Source organism: Clupea harengus, chromosome 17 (genome assembly GCF_900700415.2).
Source record: "Clupea harengus chromosome 17, Ch_v2.0.2, whole genome shotgun sequence".
NCBI classification, from domain to species: Eukaryota; Metazoa; Chordata; class Actinopteri; order Clupeiformes; family Clupeidae; genus Clupea; species Clupea harengus.
Genome location: NC_045168.1, coordinates 8,589,325 through 8,607,172, shown reverse-complemented (window position 1 = coordinate 8,607,172; position 17,848 = coordinate 8,589,325). Strand labels below are relative to the sequence as shown.

The window sequence follows — 17,848 nt, the reverse complement described above, 5'->3', positions numbered from 1 at the left end:
AGAGGCTGCTCCTAGCTTGCCAGTTTAGAGAAGACGTTGGTTTGAATTTGAGCAAGCAGCTAGCTAGCAGTTGCTGACATTATCTAGCTAGCTAGCAGTTGCCTACATTATCTTTAAAAAAAAAATTGATAGTAGGCTTAGTGTTTTATTTAAGCAGTGTGTTTGTGTACCTATATATCCTATGTGTGATGGTTAGAATATTAATGCCATATACAATAACTCACTTATGAGAGCTATCCAAAGACTGGTGGCTGCCTTAATGTACTGTATTTAGCAGTCAACCTCCCTTACTCTGTACGTTTAGATGCTTTACAGGTAGCTGTAAGCCATTAGATGCATGAGAAATAATTCATATCTATAAATAACAGCTCACCTTTATCTTTTTAACCAGATTTGTAAACAGGTCGCGATCAATATTTTGCAGTAGCTACAATAGGCTACCTTGGTTAAATATCGAATTACGGTAGATGCATGCTAGCATTGCGCTAAATAATTAAGACCGCTAACATTAATTAGTGGTGTTAACATAAAGTCAGTTATTGTATATGGCATTAATATTATTCTAAAACACCTTCACTAGTTGTTTTAACCAGATTTGTAAGCAGGTTGAAAACAACATTTTTGAAGTAAAGTCCCTTGGTTTAAAACAGCTAAAAGCTAGCTACATTAAGTTGCTTGCTCAAATCTCAAATCCAAACCAACGTCTTCTCTAAACTGGCAAGCTTGGAGCAGCCTCTGTTCAATGATTGGCTCAGGGGGTGGGAGGTGGGATGCGCCCTTGAAGTCGACGGTGAGGGCTCAAAACACTATTAAGCTGAATTGCGCCATGAATGACAGCTTTTTTTTAATTATTTTTTTTTATCGCAGACTTTTTTTTTTGCCTTAGGCGCTCGCGATTTGTTGTAGGCGCTCGGGAAAACGGCTTAGGCGCGCGCCCAAATTTTCTCTATGCAGGAAAAAGCCTGATTATAGGTTTTTTCTATGTTTGGTCTGGGGAATGAGGTGGGGTGGACGTGGACATTTACCCTCCTTTAGGTACACGAATACCCCCCCCCACACACACACAGGAAGCAGATAGGAAAATAGGTCGACCTGTTGCCTCACTCTTTTCTAGCGTGGGAGTGTGTTTATTAAGATGCTTGCAATGTCACCTCACATTAAAGCCCACCTGTAGACAGTTCCTGTGGAACCCTGTGGGGTCTATTTAACGTATTTATACTCCTACAATCTCCCTGACAGCTCTGAAACTAGACTACAAAACCAGACTCTAGGCTAGACTGACTTTCATTCAGTTACGTGTTCATGAATGTATGCGTGGGCTGTTTCTTTTCCTTAGTGGGGGTGGGTGTGTGTGTGTGTGTGTGTGAAATGCATAGCGTTAGAACCGTTTGCTCCGTTCAGCGCTGTGCTCTGGTTTCTTTGTGCTCTTGAATGAACAGAGAGAAAATGCCACAGATGCATTCGCGACGAGAACAGACATGAGCGCTTTCATTTGTTTATTTTATCCCGCTCTCGCTGGTGGTTTGAGGCATGCTATCACAAAGCTTTGAGAGGCTTCGAGGAAACCACAGAGGTAAGGCGAATAGCGAAAGACATTCACATTATCTGGAGTGGCAGACGGTTTATCGACCAACCGAGCTGTCAGTCACTGCAGCTCTCTGAAAAGTCATGGTGGCTCATTGGAGCCTTCAAGCTGCTCTACACTTTTTGATAGACCACAGCCCCAAGGCACTGTGCCATCAAAACATATAACTGCATGAAATAAATTCTCAAAAGCCCTGCACAGGCCTAACACCCACTAACTCAGCATGTACAGTACCTGCATGGGAAACTATTCAGCGGGGTTTTTAGTTTTTTTATCACATGTGATTCCTGTTGGACTGCAATGAGGAATATATGAAACACTTTGAAAGATAGCACAAGCCATTCAGTCAGGTATTACTCATGGTGACATGTGAGCAGATCTATTATGTGACGAGGGACTTAATCATGTGACATTATGTCTTGCCCACGGCAATAGGCTGAAAGTTCTTTATATTTTTGTCAGTAATATGCCCCCTGATGACCTCAGGGTGGGGGGTTAGAATGGGACAGCACATATTTTGTCATTATATGTGAATTCCGGACTGGTGAGTCTGATGAGGCACGTACAGTGTTTAGGTAATTTACTACCAGCGGATTTGAGTATCTCTTACCCTCACAGGAAGTACAAAATAAAAAAAAAGTCTGTTTTTTTGTCTCTTAATCTGTCACTGCAACAATGGTGCCCTTCAGCAGAATGAATAGCAGAGGCCGCGTGTCGACGCAAAGAGATGTCATGTGTTTATTGCATTTGCGGGGGACATAAACTTAATGGCCTGGGCGTGAAGATGAGAGAGAGGCATTCCTCACAGAAAGGGCCAGCGACTGGGGAGCAAGAGTGGCCGCAGTGTTGCCTTTGGCTTCTGAATCACTGGGTAAGTATTTGCGAGCGGCGGACAGAGCGGGCTTGTGAGATCATCTCCTCTCAGGGCGACATCATGAGATCTGCGTGATCACTTCCCCTTTCTCATTCATCCCAGCGCTAACCTTTCAGTGTCTTTTAGTGCAGCAATAAGTCAGAGTGGCTCGAGTCGAGTATCCGTTCGGTCAGATGATTCAAAGAGTTTGTCTGTCCGTTTAGATTCTCTGCTCTGATGTGTTCTGGATTATTCCATTTGAACGTTTTACGATACCCCATAAAAGTTGGCATGTCAGCCAAAGGGCATGTGTCAATCCAATTCCACAGATTAAGCTGCTGTTTTCTTTAACACCCCTTCCCCCAAAACACAAATCGACACATCTGTAATCAAATACCATAACAATACTTGTCCATGCAAGACTTTTTTTTTTTACTGACTAAATTCACAGATTTGATTGTTTCGTCATTGTTCTTGTCTGGTATCTTGAATAGCCAGCAATCTAACTCCATTTTTTTTTTTTTTTTTAAGACCCTTAGCTTCTGGCTACCAGGACCAGTTCTCTAACTAACCTGTTGGAGTTATTTACAAGACTCCCGAGGGCATTTGGATATTGTGATTGAAACATGCAGTAATATGGGGACTGCAGCAGCAGGGAGTTGGACATTTCCAGTCATATGCTGATTCATTTAAAGTAGCCTTAGTGCCATTTAAGTTTACAGGAAACAGTTTGAGATAGTTTTTAGTGTTGAAGTGGAATATTTATGTAAATAACTCAGTAGTTTTCTATACATACATTTATCTATACATTGTCTCAAGCATAGGATATGGGGTAAAGTGTACGGCAATACGGTGGTGATGGGTGCATGTGGGCCGAGGGTTTCTACAGGTAGATCGGGTGGAGATAAGGAGACACTTTTAGGTAGTCAATTAACAGTAGGTAATATGGCCATTTGACCAGTATCAATATAGGCAATAGCAATAGGATATAAAAGGAGGATATGGTTGGCTGACATGGTGCATGTGGATTTTAGTTAGGATGGCAGGATACACAGCAGTGCCTAACTGGCTGGAGACAGCCGCAGTGCCGTATGCTGTACCCGGCATCCGTAAAGGCCCACCTTCACGGTACAACATATGCTGTCTGTAGCCCAGTTTAATTGATTTTGGAGATTTGATGTGTTTAATTGTGATGAGTTTTGTTTAGTTATGCTGGCTGGCTGGCTGGCTGGCCCGACAGGTGATGGGTTTTTTGATGCAATTATTTGTGACCTATAGGATGCACTAAAGAGGAAACATGGACCATTTGCATATGGGCTGTGATATGATGTCAGTTTTTGATGTTCTGAAAATCCCCTTCCACATTTGAATAGAGAGAAACTGTAGTGGAAGTTGACTCATTTAGACAGCAAGGTGTTTCTTGGCAAATCTTGCCAGTTTTTAAGCATTGCTGTTAGAGACAGATGTACTTGGCCTTCTTTACCTGCTTTCAGTCGTAAAACACGTACCACATCTGTGTGCCAAAAACTCGTGTGAAGTGCATCGAACAGGTGGATCAGGCCTATGTACATGCATGTAGTTTATACACTATCTGCCTGAGAAATGACAAATTGATTTCAATACAATCATTCATATGCAATTTTGTGTTCAATTCCAGAGATTGATATTAACACAGGACTATTTTGTTATGATTTACATTTACTTAACCTTTCCTTGTCTGTATATAAACACTTAGGACTGTGTTATTGCAAATAACATCATGGTGGTAATCTGGTTATGATAGTTTGCAGATTCACCAATGTGACAGAAAGGAGACAAACCCTTCATCCATTGCCGCTTATGGGCGTTCTTAGCCCGTGGTTACTAGGTTACAGAACCAAACGATTTCTATATAGCTCTGCTTTGTGGGTTGTTAGCTTGCTAACATGCTAACATTAGAGGCTGGCAGATGCCTCGCAAATCACCTCAGACCTATTTTTGTGTTAGAATAACTGAGATTTTAGAATACAGTGTCTATAACTGTTAAAAAAATTTAAGGGGGGGGGGGGAATCCAAATTAGATTTATATACAAAAACTGCCATCTACGGAGTTTGGTTTGCCATCTTTGATTCCAGTTGAAGTTAAAGTTTCAGTAATGTCAGTCATGCTACCTTCACTTCCATTGGTAGTTACCATGTCACGTCGCTCAGTATTTGCATAAAATAGACCTCTCGCCTATTTTCGTCCCACCTAGTTGCCGATGCAGCGGCCACTTGTCTGTTGTAGCTGTAAATCCCAGACTGTCATTGAAAATGAATGGCAGCTGGTCGCTTTATCTCTACTCTGTCACTCGTCTGACCATGGAGTAATTGAAGTTGAACACCCCATATGCAGTATCAATGACTAGTGATGAGCGTGTGTGTGTGTGTGTGTATGTATGTATATATATATAGCCCATACCAGCAGAAGTCATTCATTCTTGTCTCTTATTACCATTTGAAACACAAAGTAACCATGCAATGCAACCACATCGTACATAGAATTGTCCGATTTTCTTTCTTTTCCTCATTCTCAGGCCAAGACTAACCCCCTTCCCCCTCCAACACTATTCAAACCCAGCACCTGTGGAGCTCAGTGACTGTCCGTCACAGCTTTGCGTCACTGATTTATTAGCTGCAGCTGCATATGAGTCGTACTGCAGCCTTAGCAGCTGTGCTGTCCTGGTCAGTGACAGTCCGGCTAGTGTGGCTTACAGAGAGCAGCAGCAGCAGCAAGGGCTTTACCCACACTATGCTAATAGGTAAACCAGCTCGGCCCTAGCTGGGGCAGCGAACCCTCGGGCCCTCGGTCAGTAATGCCGCCATGTGTAAGTAGTAAATGACAGTAGGATAATAAAAAGGTCACCATGCAAGAGCAGGATGCCAGGAAACTCCCAAAATGTCACCATGTAAGTGAATGGTCTTAACACCAGTGATTTACATATATTCTAGCGCACCTGGCATTTCTTGAGTGTGCTTTATCACTGCAGATATAAGTTGCAGGTAAATGGCACCACTATGTAGTCCCTTACACTAGGATCATTGGCGCTTTATCCTCGATTAACTTATATCGCATATGTTCTCTTTACATCTAGACAACACAACGACACATTTTCTTGACCACTGAAGAAAACATTTTTGCTTTCTTGTTTCCTTTAACCCCTATAAGCAAGCACTTTCTAATCCTTTCGCTTGGCAAGGTCAGCCAACTCAGTCTTTTACCCTCGAACCCTTTCAAGACATCCTCCAGATTATTTATACACACCCTCATGTGACCTACATATTTGCACAATTATCGAAAAAGTAGGTTTCCTTGTCCACCTACCCATTAGTGACTACCAAAGGAAGCTCTCAAGAGGGCCGTACCAGCTGTCGTCAACTAACGGAGTCACACCTCTCTGTTAAATCATTCCTTTTCAGCAGCATGTCTTTTTGACCAACGTTGCCTCGTACATTAAATTAACAAAATACCAAGGTCTGTGATGACTTGTGCTGATCATTGCACTTAATTAATAATTAATTGTTATCATTTTACAACTGATGCCTGTAAAAAGCATGGATAGCGCACAATCATGTCAACAGTGAAGCCACCAGAAGGAACTAACTGGTCGGTTCTGGGCGGACTTGATGGATTTCTGTTTACTATGCTATACTATATACATATATCTATAGACACTGTAGATGAAGAGATAAAGCTGGTCAGATGCCGCTATGTTTACAAGTGTAGGATATGTAGAATTTACATTCCAAAGAAGATGCACCGCTTACATTTTGGTTTATGAACTTAGCAGTTTGTGAAAGTAAAGGTGCCGAAGGGACTTTATCATTTTGCATCTCTCAGGAATCAAGCGAGGTTGTAAAGGTGAGTTTTGAGGGATTGTTTAAATAGTTCTATGTTGGGAGCCAGACGGATGGGGAGAGGGAGGTCATTCCAGAAGGAGGGTGCAGCAGCAGAAAAGGCCCTGTCACCCCAGGTCCGGCGCTTAGTCCTGATGGTTTTAAGAGTGTTTGCGCCGGCGGACCTGAGGCAACGGGTAGGGGCGTGGAGGGGGAGGAGGTCAGAAAGGTAGGAAGGGGCCAGGTTATTTAGGGCTTTAAAGGTGGTGAGTAGAATTTTGAAGTTAATCCTGTGTTTGACCGGGAGCCAGTGGAGGTCAGACAGGACAAACTGCTTTATCTTCCACCCCTACTTGTTGATTGTCATCTCACTGACTTATCATGATAAAATACAAAACAAAAAAAGGCCTTCACAAGAAAAGAACACAAGAAAAGCTGCAACAATGTCTTGGGTACACTTGCGAATTTGTGAACAAAATGTTCATTTAGTGAAAAGCCAAGCAACGATAGAATAAAATGGCGTTCAACATTAAAATGCTTCGACATTTACAAATAATGAATATTATATAGCTTGTTTTTATTTTCAACTTAAACATAGGCTAACAGTGCCTTTCTCACAGTACATTTGCAAAGTGAATCTTCATTTTAAGGTGGTTTAAGGTAACTTAGTTGGTAAAGCAGGTGGATAGCAAATCAAGACCATGGGCTAATCTAAGCGCACAGTCTGAAGCACTTGGCGCATGTGCCTTTAGGGCATGTACAAATCCACTTTTGCTAGTTTAACAGCGCAAAAATATTTGCAGCACCAGGTGCATGGTTAAAAAGGATTGTACTTTATCTCTTAATTAATCATGGGTGTGTTTTGGGCGTAAAATGCAATAAATAATCAGAGTGCCATCTCCCAAGAGGCCTGCATGGGTTCAATACCCAGGATGCATATTTGCTGAAAAAAAAGTATGTCGTGGATAAAGCATCTACTAGAAGTTTATGTCATCATTCACAGTATTACTTACACCATTCCACAAGTAGTAGTTTTCCACTCAATTTTCCATTAGCTAATTACACAAAAAAGGTCTGACTTTCCGAATGGATCATTTGACATTGATTTCCATATTGGTGCAATTGCAATGTATAAGTTTACAAATAAATTCTGTTGCAAACCCCAGAACTGTGATTGATGACCTCCACACTACAGCTATGTAATGGTTGGAGGTCCAATCATTTCAGCCTTTCTGTGTAGTAGTCTTATTGGTATTTGAATGTGTTAAACAGTGGATCACTCTAAACAACATCACAATCATTTGGTACAGTTAGATAATGCTGTTTGTTTTTACAGTAGGTTTATTCCTAATCTAGATTAAAAAAAAACAGTAAAGTACTGAAAAAAGTATTACAGTGACATACTGTTGACTTTCTTCTGGTGATTTACTGGAGATAATGTCAAACCTTTTTTTACCGCAGGCTTCTTGTCACTGTGAATACTATGCCGAGAAAATGCTAGAAAAGAGCTACACTATGTGATTGGCCAATAGCTGCCAGTGACTTCCTGTAGTTTACAGGAAATGTTTGACAGGGTGGCTTGCAGGAGCCCTCCATCATGATGCTCCCCTCTGGCCCCCGCACTCAACGCTGCTCCCTCAGCAGCTGCAGGCAGCTTGTCAGTGAGCCAGCACCGCTAATGATCACTGGCCTCTCCAGGAAAGACTTGTACCCCCGAGACCGTCCCAGGCCAGTAGCTTCAAAGGCCAGCTCTGCTTCAGTGTGAAGTGATGGCATTGCCCTGTTGCCTCTGAGTGAACTGGGGGTCAGGTTGTGACCCCGAGGCAGGAGCAATAGTTTGCGGTCGGTGGGTAGATTTACTCAGATGTTTGTGGGGCCGAGATCTGGTCAGACCTCCGCAGAAGACAGGGCTGCGTGTGCTCTTGTCTGCTTTGAGTGTCTGCCAGGCATGCTGACCCAGTGTCCCAGTGTCTGGGAGTGAGACAGATTCAATTTAAAAACAAACTCAACTCTCCATTGGAATATCTCACTCACCTGGCTTGGCTTGTGACCCATAGTTTATACAGGACTCCTAAATATGCACCTTGCGTGGATTTTTGATAGATCAGACAGATCAAATGGCAAAGTTACGGTCCTAAATGTTTTGCTGTAAATGCATAGCATATGTTTATTTGTCACGCCTATCAGAGCTCAAGAAATGTGAGAAAGTGTTAAATGTGTGAAATTTCCTGTGTGATATGACCTGTGATACAATTATCACTTCCCCAATGGCCTCAGCTTGGGGTTGTTAAACAGCCCTGTCGCATCAGTTGTCGATGAATGAGTGTCTGCAGATCATTGATGGTGCTCCATTACAGCCATTCGGCCCTCCATTGGAGCGGAGAGGCGGGCACATTCCTCCCATATCGCGTTTCAGTGCAGAGGCACCAGGCATTCAATGGGTTTAGCAACAACACGTCACTAAAAGCTGACACGGCTCTCGGCAAACGGGTTACAACCAGATCAAGGAGACTTCCTACCCCATCTGGAACACCCCAGAGAATATCCCCCCCTACTCATCCCAAGACCCCAACCCCACCCCATCAGCTCTCATTCCTGTCAAGACCTTTAACAGAAGTCTCCTCTCACCACCTTCAGACCAAGCTAACTTTGTAGCTTAGGCTTGGAATAGCACCCGTATGGGCTGGACTTGTCCAAACTGGTTCTAACCTGTGGTCAACTAGGTAAAGTGGCCTGTAGTTTTTTAGAGGATTTGTGATAGTCATACGACTGTGAAAATGTATTTTATCTGGAATAATTTGAAGTCGTGAGGCTATGTTTGAATGGCTTGCAGTTTGGCAGTTTTAGCTAGCATACTCATTGCATAGCATACAATGGATAGGTAACCTAGCAGGCACTGTTCCAAGGATATTTCAGCTCTTTATTAGGAGAATGAGGAGATATGTTTTAAAATGTACTTGGAGCAGGTTGAAAAATGACACTTCAAATATCCAAGTTTAATTGGGGACTTAAACTGTCACATGCCATTATTCAACAGAATTCAACCCTCTACCATGTTCACTACTATGGTAATGGTTAGTTCTTGGAAGGCCCTGGTTGTCTTTAAGGGGCCCTGGTTGTCTTTAAGGGGCCTAAGGTTAAGTTCAGTCCAAGGAAATATAACAAACAACGGAATTTTACCGTCCAGAAGGGCACAGATTTTTTTTTAAAGTATAAAGTATAAGTCCAAAGTGTAAAGGCAAATGTGTAATTAAAAATGATGCTCAAACCAAGGCTTGTGTCAGGCCCTAGAGTGAGAAAGTGTCATACTAATTAGTCACAACAAACCTGTGGCTTTAACCAATGTCTGAAATCAGCTCCTGGAGGATCTCTCCTTTTGTTACCAATATACCCATTTACTTTGAATCGTGCAGTTCAGATTTGTTCTCACTCTGGTCACTGCCACGACGCTGTCATATTTTTATTTCGGTCTGTGTCTTGTAACTCTCCGGGGAGCACAGGGCTGTGTAATCTGAAACAACATTATATTGTGTGGGATTCCCCATTCTCAATCGACTATGAAAACTGTGTCACTCAATAAAGACCAAGGGGCTGCCTTGGGGATGGAAAAAACTGTTTTTTGGTGAAACCCTCTTGAACAATACATCTGCTACTATTTCTCTGAATAGATCAAATATCCCCTTTGGTGTCAGATGCATATTTTTAGCTTCCAAGAAACACCTCTTACTTTCCTCAAAGAACAAAAGTCACAGCATCATGAGAGTCATACACACGTGGAGACAGCCGTATGAGTTTATCTAGGGGGTACAAATACCAACCAACACCCAAAAATAGAGCCTTGAGTCCATTCTCCTTTTTTTTACAGCGGCCTCTCCCCTTCTCGCACATTCACTGCAAAATCCTGTCATCCCCCTGAAGATACCCGTAGGCTGACACGCTGCTGCCATATTTGTGACAGTGTGGCAGTCCGACCCAGGGGCCCAGCCCAGCACGTGTGATGCGGGTTAAATGGGGATTCGCCCTCTAGTCAATGTCCAACAATAAGTCAGCAGGAATGTGATGCAGTAGGATTAGCCTACCGTGGGTAGGTTCCCCGCTGGTTAAGGGCATTGTTCCATTCACTACCTCTGTCCAATTTTTGTGCAGAATAGACCATCCTATCAAACAGTATACAGGAATCTGTGAGAAATTGGTATACGTTCACTCCTTTTTTGTGTTGAGTTTCTAGTACTACTTGGAGTGTGGCAGACGTGATAAATGTAGTCTGCAGTGTGTAGTTGAGATCCCTGCAAAAGCCATGAGAACATACAGGCCTGCTCATTGGGAGCAGCATTTGCAACTGAACAGCCCCTCTTACTTCCAGTGTGTGAACTGAACAGAGTGTACGGTATTCACTGGAATAATGCAGTCTTAAGCCTCGGATAGAAGCCCTCTGACCCAAGCCTGTTGAAAAGGGGTTTTATGGAGTAGCCGGAGTCGTGGAGTCAAGACTGAGTGGCATTCACATTAAGAGTATTTATGCAAGCCCAAAGGCTTACAAAACAGTTTGAGCTGACTGAAAAAAGAGGCTGGTCTGGTCGTTGTTTCGGAATGCGGTGAAAGTGATTTTTGTAGGTGCATGGACATTCACACAAAATCCCTTTCACCCTCGCTTTCCACTGATTAGCCTGCTGAATCCAGTCAGCGTGTAGGAGGTGAGAAAATACTCTTTTCAATGAGTGAGCTTCAATCGCCTTTGAATACCTCCCACACAAGTAGGGAAAAAAAGATTGTTAAGCATTTATAACAATGGCCAATTTGTCGACTAAAATGGCAAACTGATGGGTGCTTCAAAATGTTAATTTGCAATGAGTTTGCTATGAGCAGAGGCACAAGTGCTGAGAGGTCGTGAACTCTACTGTAGTCCTCTAAGACATCTTTGTTTTAATTATGACTTTCATATAGCTATTTCTTGAAAAAGAAGACGAAACTGGATTTGCAACTGTACTTAAGACATTTGTACTTTCAGATAACTGTGCTTTTCATTGACCGTGGTTACATGGATTCGAATAACTGCCTTAGTCGGACTGAAATCGCATTATCCGTTTCATGTAAGCACCTTAGTCGGATCGTAGTCGGACCGCACATAGTCGGACTAACACCCCTGGATAACTCGATCCGATCCAGTTGATAGTTCGACTATTGCGGCATGTAACGGTGAATTGGATAAGGAACTGGACTTTGCGTCTTTGCGCATGCTTGAGATCCCGCCGCCATCCTCCCTCCCTCCCTGCCAGGTCGTGACCCGGAAGACGAAAGAGACGATACGTTGTCTCAGCTGTTCATACTAATGACACGTTTATTTATGAATATCCTGCAGACTGTCTCACAAGCTTATTCTTGTTGACTATGAACAAACATAACAGAAGAGGTCCGAAGATATGAGTACCTTTACAACCCCTCCTTAAAAACGTATAAGGACGTTCAAATTACGATACTTATGTGGTGCCAGTGTTGACAAAAACGTTGACTGCGACTGTTTGGACAGAGCGCGCTAATTCACCGAACAAATACTTTCATATTAATTTCCCACCACTTGTTAGTCATGTCATCCATTCATATCGATGTGAATCAATCAATACTAATACATCTTTAACTGTGATGTGTTTTTGTTTCATTTCACAACGTATTTACTGTATAATCAACGATAGCAGGTGCCCGCTTGTAAACAGTCCACATTTTATTTGCTTAAAACACACAGCAGTACTGTCAAATCAGAAAGCAAATCAGCTGTTAAAGGGCTGTTACCTGACCAAATACCTTTCAAACTCGGTGATAGTATTCACAACTAATTTGTTCTTCATTCTATCAAATATGATGAAGTGTGGTCCGCGACGGCCACAAGTAAATTATTGCGACATTTCTAACATACAACTCAGAACGAAGAGAACACAGCCAGTAGTAGCCTAATCTAATAAAGAGTTGTCTAATCTATTAACAAGGTCATGGATTGGTGGCTTAAGACAGGAACTATGAAAAGAAAATTAAATGAGAAAGCCTCAAACATAGACAAGGAGAAAGTGATTCAGCCTCATAGGGCATTATCTCGTCGCGGAGTTGCATTCAAAACACTGTGTTTTTCTCCCGCTGAGACAGCAAGATGATAACTAGGCTATATTCTGTGTTGTGTGACGTTGGATAATGACAGCTTTTAATTATGAAAAGTTGACTACTAGGATGGCTGTATTAATGCCAGTGGGCTAGCCTACTGTTGGTAGTGAAATACTGCGGTCAGTATGCGCATCGTTGTGTTTTGTGATGTCTGTCTGAGTGTGTGATGGGAGTATGAGGCTGTGAGCGAACTAGTTTGTAACATAACCAAGTCACGCATGGAGCAGGGTTCCAGATGCTTTGCCTTGCGCATTGTCATATCTATAACTAGCCTACTGGTACGTACAAAAGGAGAGCCCGCGAAAATCATGTGTGCGCTAACAATTGTCTGGCGCCAGGTCTTGGGTAGGAGGCATGTTGTTCCGGGGATATTTAGTTAAATGGTCCGCGAATTTTTATTGGCTAAGTGGTCCTTGGTCTGAAAAAGTTTGAGAAACACTGCTTTATAGACAATAACGATCATACACTCCCATTGCACTCAAACAACCACACTCAAACGAGGAGATATTGTATCAATTAGCCTATTAAGTACTGTATTTATTGATTGCAAAGAGTTCAACGTTACAGCAACATAACTTTGCTCCGGTCGCTAAATCTGATATATCCGTGTGCATCATCGCTCTCCCTCTCTCTCTCTGCCACACCCACCCTGTAACCTACGTGTTTATACATTATAGAAGCAAGACCATTATATTGTAACAAATCACGGAAGCGTGGTATATTTGTTATGGCTTTTTATTAAACACAAATCACTGTCACAATGGCACGGGCTTTATGCCCACGAACAGACTGTGCTACCGTCACCCACCTGTATAAGCTCTGTCCCAACACAGAACAACGACATGTAATTAGAACGGTAAGGAACATATAGCCTAGGGAACGTCATGCATAACATAAAGTATAACAGTATGCGCCCGCTGCACGGCATTACGGGGCGACTATTCCGACACGTTATAATATTCTGGTTTAAAGTTAATGCTTGTGAAATCAGCTGTCACTCGACTATTACCTGACCAATACCTGTCAAACTCGGTCATAGAAAAATATCATGAATGCATATTTATTACGATGGGGAAACTATAAAATCGGAGTACGGACAACTAATGCCCAGCGTTGACGATGCAGATATAGAGCTGGAAACAGCTAAATGAGCTACAGCCCAAATGCAGTGAGCTTTATCAAGCCCTGGAAAGTTCGGCACATTTGCCCGTTTCCACAGCGTCTGCTGAGCGGTCATTCAGTACAATGGGGCGTCTTAAGACATATCTTACGAAGTACGATGACTGACAAAAGACTGACTGGACTTGCTCTTATGAATATTCACACAGATTTGGAAATCGACAGCGAAGAAGTACTTAAACAATTTGATGCAACTTGCAGAAGGGCAATGCGTTTTGGCTGTAACCCATTATTTGCGCGCGTGTGTGTGTGTGAATGTGCATACGTTTCTCTCGCCTTTTATCTTTCACCTTTGAATAATGTAACTTATAAACACATCGGCCTGGCAGAAACAAACAAACAAACAAACAAACAACCCAAGAGGCAACACGCATTTCTGGACCGATGAACAGACGCGATTCATGCTCAATCAACTGTTGTTGTTATTGGTAGTGGTGAAGAGGTCAAGCGGAAAGGGCTGTATCACCACTAGTTGTAATAAAAACAGCGCCACCTATCGTATCGGATATGACATGCTTTCGGCCAATGATTCGATTTATTCACTGCCATGTACATTGGGATAATAGCACCTACCCTCGAAAGAAAGCATAGTCCGACTAAGCAAAGATTCGAATTATACCATCATGTAAACACACTGATTGATTCAGGATTTGCTCCAAGTTTTCATTCTTTCTGCCATTGACTAATGCTCTGAGACAGCACAGAATGACAGTGTCATAGAACAGAAATGTGCTTCCGGCATGTAGTCCCTTAAGGGTTTGCTATGATCGGAACTTGGTGGGAGAATGATCTCATCTCACAGGAATGTTTAAGACAGATTTCTGCCTCTGAAGTGTTGTTATAGTCTTGTTAAAAGAAATGAGAAACTAATGTTAGGGATTTGCTTTCCCCTCCTTTTCTCCCTCTTCCCTGTCTTTGTGTTTTATTTGAGTAGGAGAGAAAATCACATGTCCAACAGTTTCTTTTACCTTTTCTCTCTTACAACCTGTCGAAGCGGTTCTGAATCGCTATATCGTGACATGACACGCTCGGTTCTGCCTCTGCCCCCACGAGGCATTTTAGTGCCCAATTAAAGAAGAAAGGGGGAGCCGTGACGCCTCATAAAGCATCTCTCCTACGCTCTCTGTCCTCCTCTGAACCCATTTAAAAATCAAACCCCAGTAATGTGGGCTTGTGGACATGTTTTTACTGCTACGTTCATCTTCATTTATTCCTTGTCTTCTTCTGTGGTTTATTTCAGGTGGATTATTGGGCGCCTGAACACCTCCTGTGCAGTTTCAGTGGACGTGAGAGCACCTGTCAAGTCAATCGAAGATCATGCACGGACAAGAAATGACAAAGAGAGCTGGACACAGTCTCAACCACTGTGACCTAAAGGAACATGTCATTATTGCATTCAACTTGTGTGTGTGCAAACCCCATAAAGCACAATTACCCAGAGCATTTATTAAAAGACACTTGTTCCCCTCTTGATGGGTGACAAGGCCACTCTAGCTAGCAATTAAGTGATTTGTGTCTCACCATGGGAACTTGTCATCTTATAAACACAACTAGCTGCTCTAACAAAAGCAGTAGATTCCATTCGTGCCACAGTGTGCTTGTGAAATACTTGAGCGTGAGGCAAATTCATACCTGAAGGTGCTGACTGCTGAGGGCCAGGTTTAACTGATGAGTTCACCTGTACCTTAAAAATGAACCCACAAGTGAGCTCAGGAGCTCCAATAAAAGATTATGCAATGAAAACATCAGTAAAAGTAAGAGCATTAGAGCTTAATGGAATATCCTTTGTCTAAGGGTTGTCATTTAATGAAAGATCCTGGTGATGATGATGAAGTTGACTTGGTCAGACTGATGCTAGAGGATTCATCTGACACCTTTGGGGTCAAATAGAAAGTATCAATTCAAGTCACACTTTTCTTCAGAATGCTTTCCTCCGTGAACTCTAAACACTATACACCCTTTACAGCAAATTTTATCTAATGTGGTTTTCCTTCCACAGGAAATCCTGTCTTAAAAAGTTAACCCTGATAGCCACCTTACCTTACTCTGTCAACATACAAATCTACTTCTCCATAGTCTACACTTCAGCTTTCATTGTACTGCTTAAGTCTAGACGTTGGTGTACCACCACATTATAATGACTAAGTAATGGACCACAAACCGTTGTTATCACTAAGTCTAGATCAGAAGTTTTTCAGCAGGTAGAGGGAGAAGCAGAGGAATGCATAGCAGGATGCCATAATCTCCTGGGACTGACAGCACTTCGGTTGTTTTTAGTGAGTGACAGGAGTTTTTGCTGAGAAGCTGTAGTTTCGCATTCTCTCTAGTTCCTCCTTTCTTTTTGAATCCTGTGGTTGATGCTAAGACCCACCCAGGACAGGATGGGCTCCATTTGTACAGTACACGCTGAACTTTTTATTTGCTGCAGTTTTGAAATGACGCCGCCATGTCCACAGCACTCGAAGCAGCTGATCAGGTGAAAGGGCCGCATTGTGACAGACGATCTGTCATCAGTTAGGGTATTTCTGTCACAGGGCACATCTAATCAAACAGCAGATAATGGTTTGAAGTGAAAGGGAGAGTTCCTGTGCAGTACGCTACGTAATGACACCTCTTTAAGTGGAGCGCGTCACAGCAAAGGAATGCTTTGCCCCATAACACAGGCAGACAGAGCTTATGGAAATACTCCAGTGTGTCCTATCATCTCCATCACGTTTCAGAACTGAAAATCTGCTTGACATATTCAAAAGAACTTCATCTAGCCTTCCCCTAGAGCTTTGCCTTCCTAGAATCTATCCAATGTGTACATTCCTCCACTCAGAAGCCAAACCGGGATCTGGCATTATATAAGTTTGTATCCGAGCAGTCTTTCAGATGTCTTGCAGAGGCAGTAAAAACAGATGGTAGAACACTGGTTTTGGGGATGACACATTCCCACATTCCCACTTCCTGCCGCACTCGTCATAACGTTCCTTGGAGCATCCCGCCAAAGAAAATGTCCTCAGCCGTGACTCAGAATGAAAAGACGTCAGTTAGGTTGGACAATTATGGTTTTAGAACGTTGGCCCTGTGGAACATCGATATTGTGGTCTCCTGCATTTTTTTTTTTTGGTGCTATTCAGCTGGAGGCCATCAGACTAGTGAAATATCTACTGAGATATGCTACTCTTGGGGGGCACTGTGGCGCGAGCCAATAAGCCCCCCCCCATTTACGGGCTACAATGCCCGCGGGGACACAGGTTCAATTCCGGCCTGCTGTCGTTTCCCGACCCTCTCCCCACCTCCTCACTCCTCCTCACTTCCTGTCCAAAATACTTTGCTGTCCTATCCAAATAAAGGCTAAAAAGCCCATGAATAAATCTTAAAAAAAAGATATGCTACTTGTCCACAGTGGGTCCCTCTGAGTGGTCACAAGTCCTGAAGATCTGAGCATGATTAAACTCACTGAGACATCCAGGAAGTAATATGAACTTCCTTACAAATGCACTGACTTGATAGTATCGTGCTTCTGGATGTTTCTTAGATGGTTTTCTCAATCCTACCACTGAGAACATTTGACAATGTGTTAATGTGTGTTTAATGTATTGTATATTTTTTTGTGATGTTAATGTGGCCCCAGAGCATGTTGTTTAAATTCCTCAAGCGATGAAAAAGAAAAAACAGTCTGTATCTGAATAAAGGAAAGAGATGTGGAAAATAAGTCTGTCTCACTGACTGCTTGTGTTGTCTGGGCTACTCTGCAAAACCCAAATAACAGCAGCCAAGAGAAGATACACTCTGTACCCACTGAGGCCAAGTAGACAAGATGCCATGACTACCACTTCCCCTCATTCCCATGGTTCTGCTAGGTTTCATGTGAAGAGATTTTTTCTAAAGTGAGCACTCTGTTAAGGGGGCCCTGCTGGTTTTGCAACAAGCCATGGGGAAAGGCTGACATTTACATTAAGCTGTCATGCAGCACATTCACAAGTCTTCAAACACATACCCGCCGTGCCTCGTGTTTTTGGATTTTAATTATGGTTCGCAGGCTTCAATTTGGATTTCAAAGATGTCAGTAGTAAAAGCAAGTCAAATTTGTGACCTGTCATGCATATGTTTCCATGACCATGCTCAAGCTCGGAGCTCAAATCTGCACCCTCACGCATGGAATCAAATTGAGTAGATAGACAGCCGTCAAGTACAGTAGATGGGTCATCATGGAGAATATCTCACTGTAATGTGGATAT

The 17,848-nt window shown here is 42.6% G+C and overlaps 1 protein-coding gene across 1 annotated transcript in view; it reads left to right on the top strand.

The window, feature by feature from the left end:
- The window catches only part of myca (MYC proto-oncogene, bHLH transcription factor a), a 35,831-nt gene extending 18,509 nt beyond the window's left edge, over positions 1 to 17,322 (top strand). The window contains exon 4 of the mRNA XM_012815094.3: positions 14,863 to 17,322. The gene's annotated coding sequence lies outside the window, so the exon portion shown is untranslated. The remainder of the gene's footprint in view (positions 1 to 14,862) is intronic.
- Positions 17,323 to 17,848: the final 526 nt, after the last annotated feature.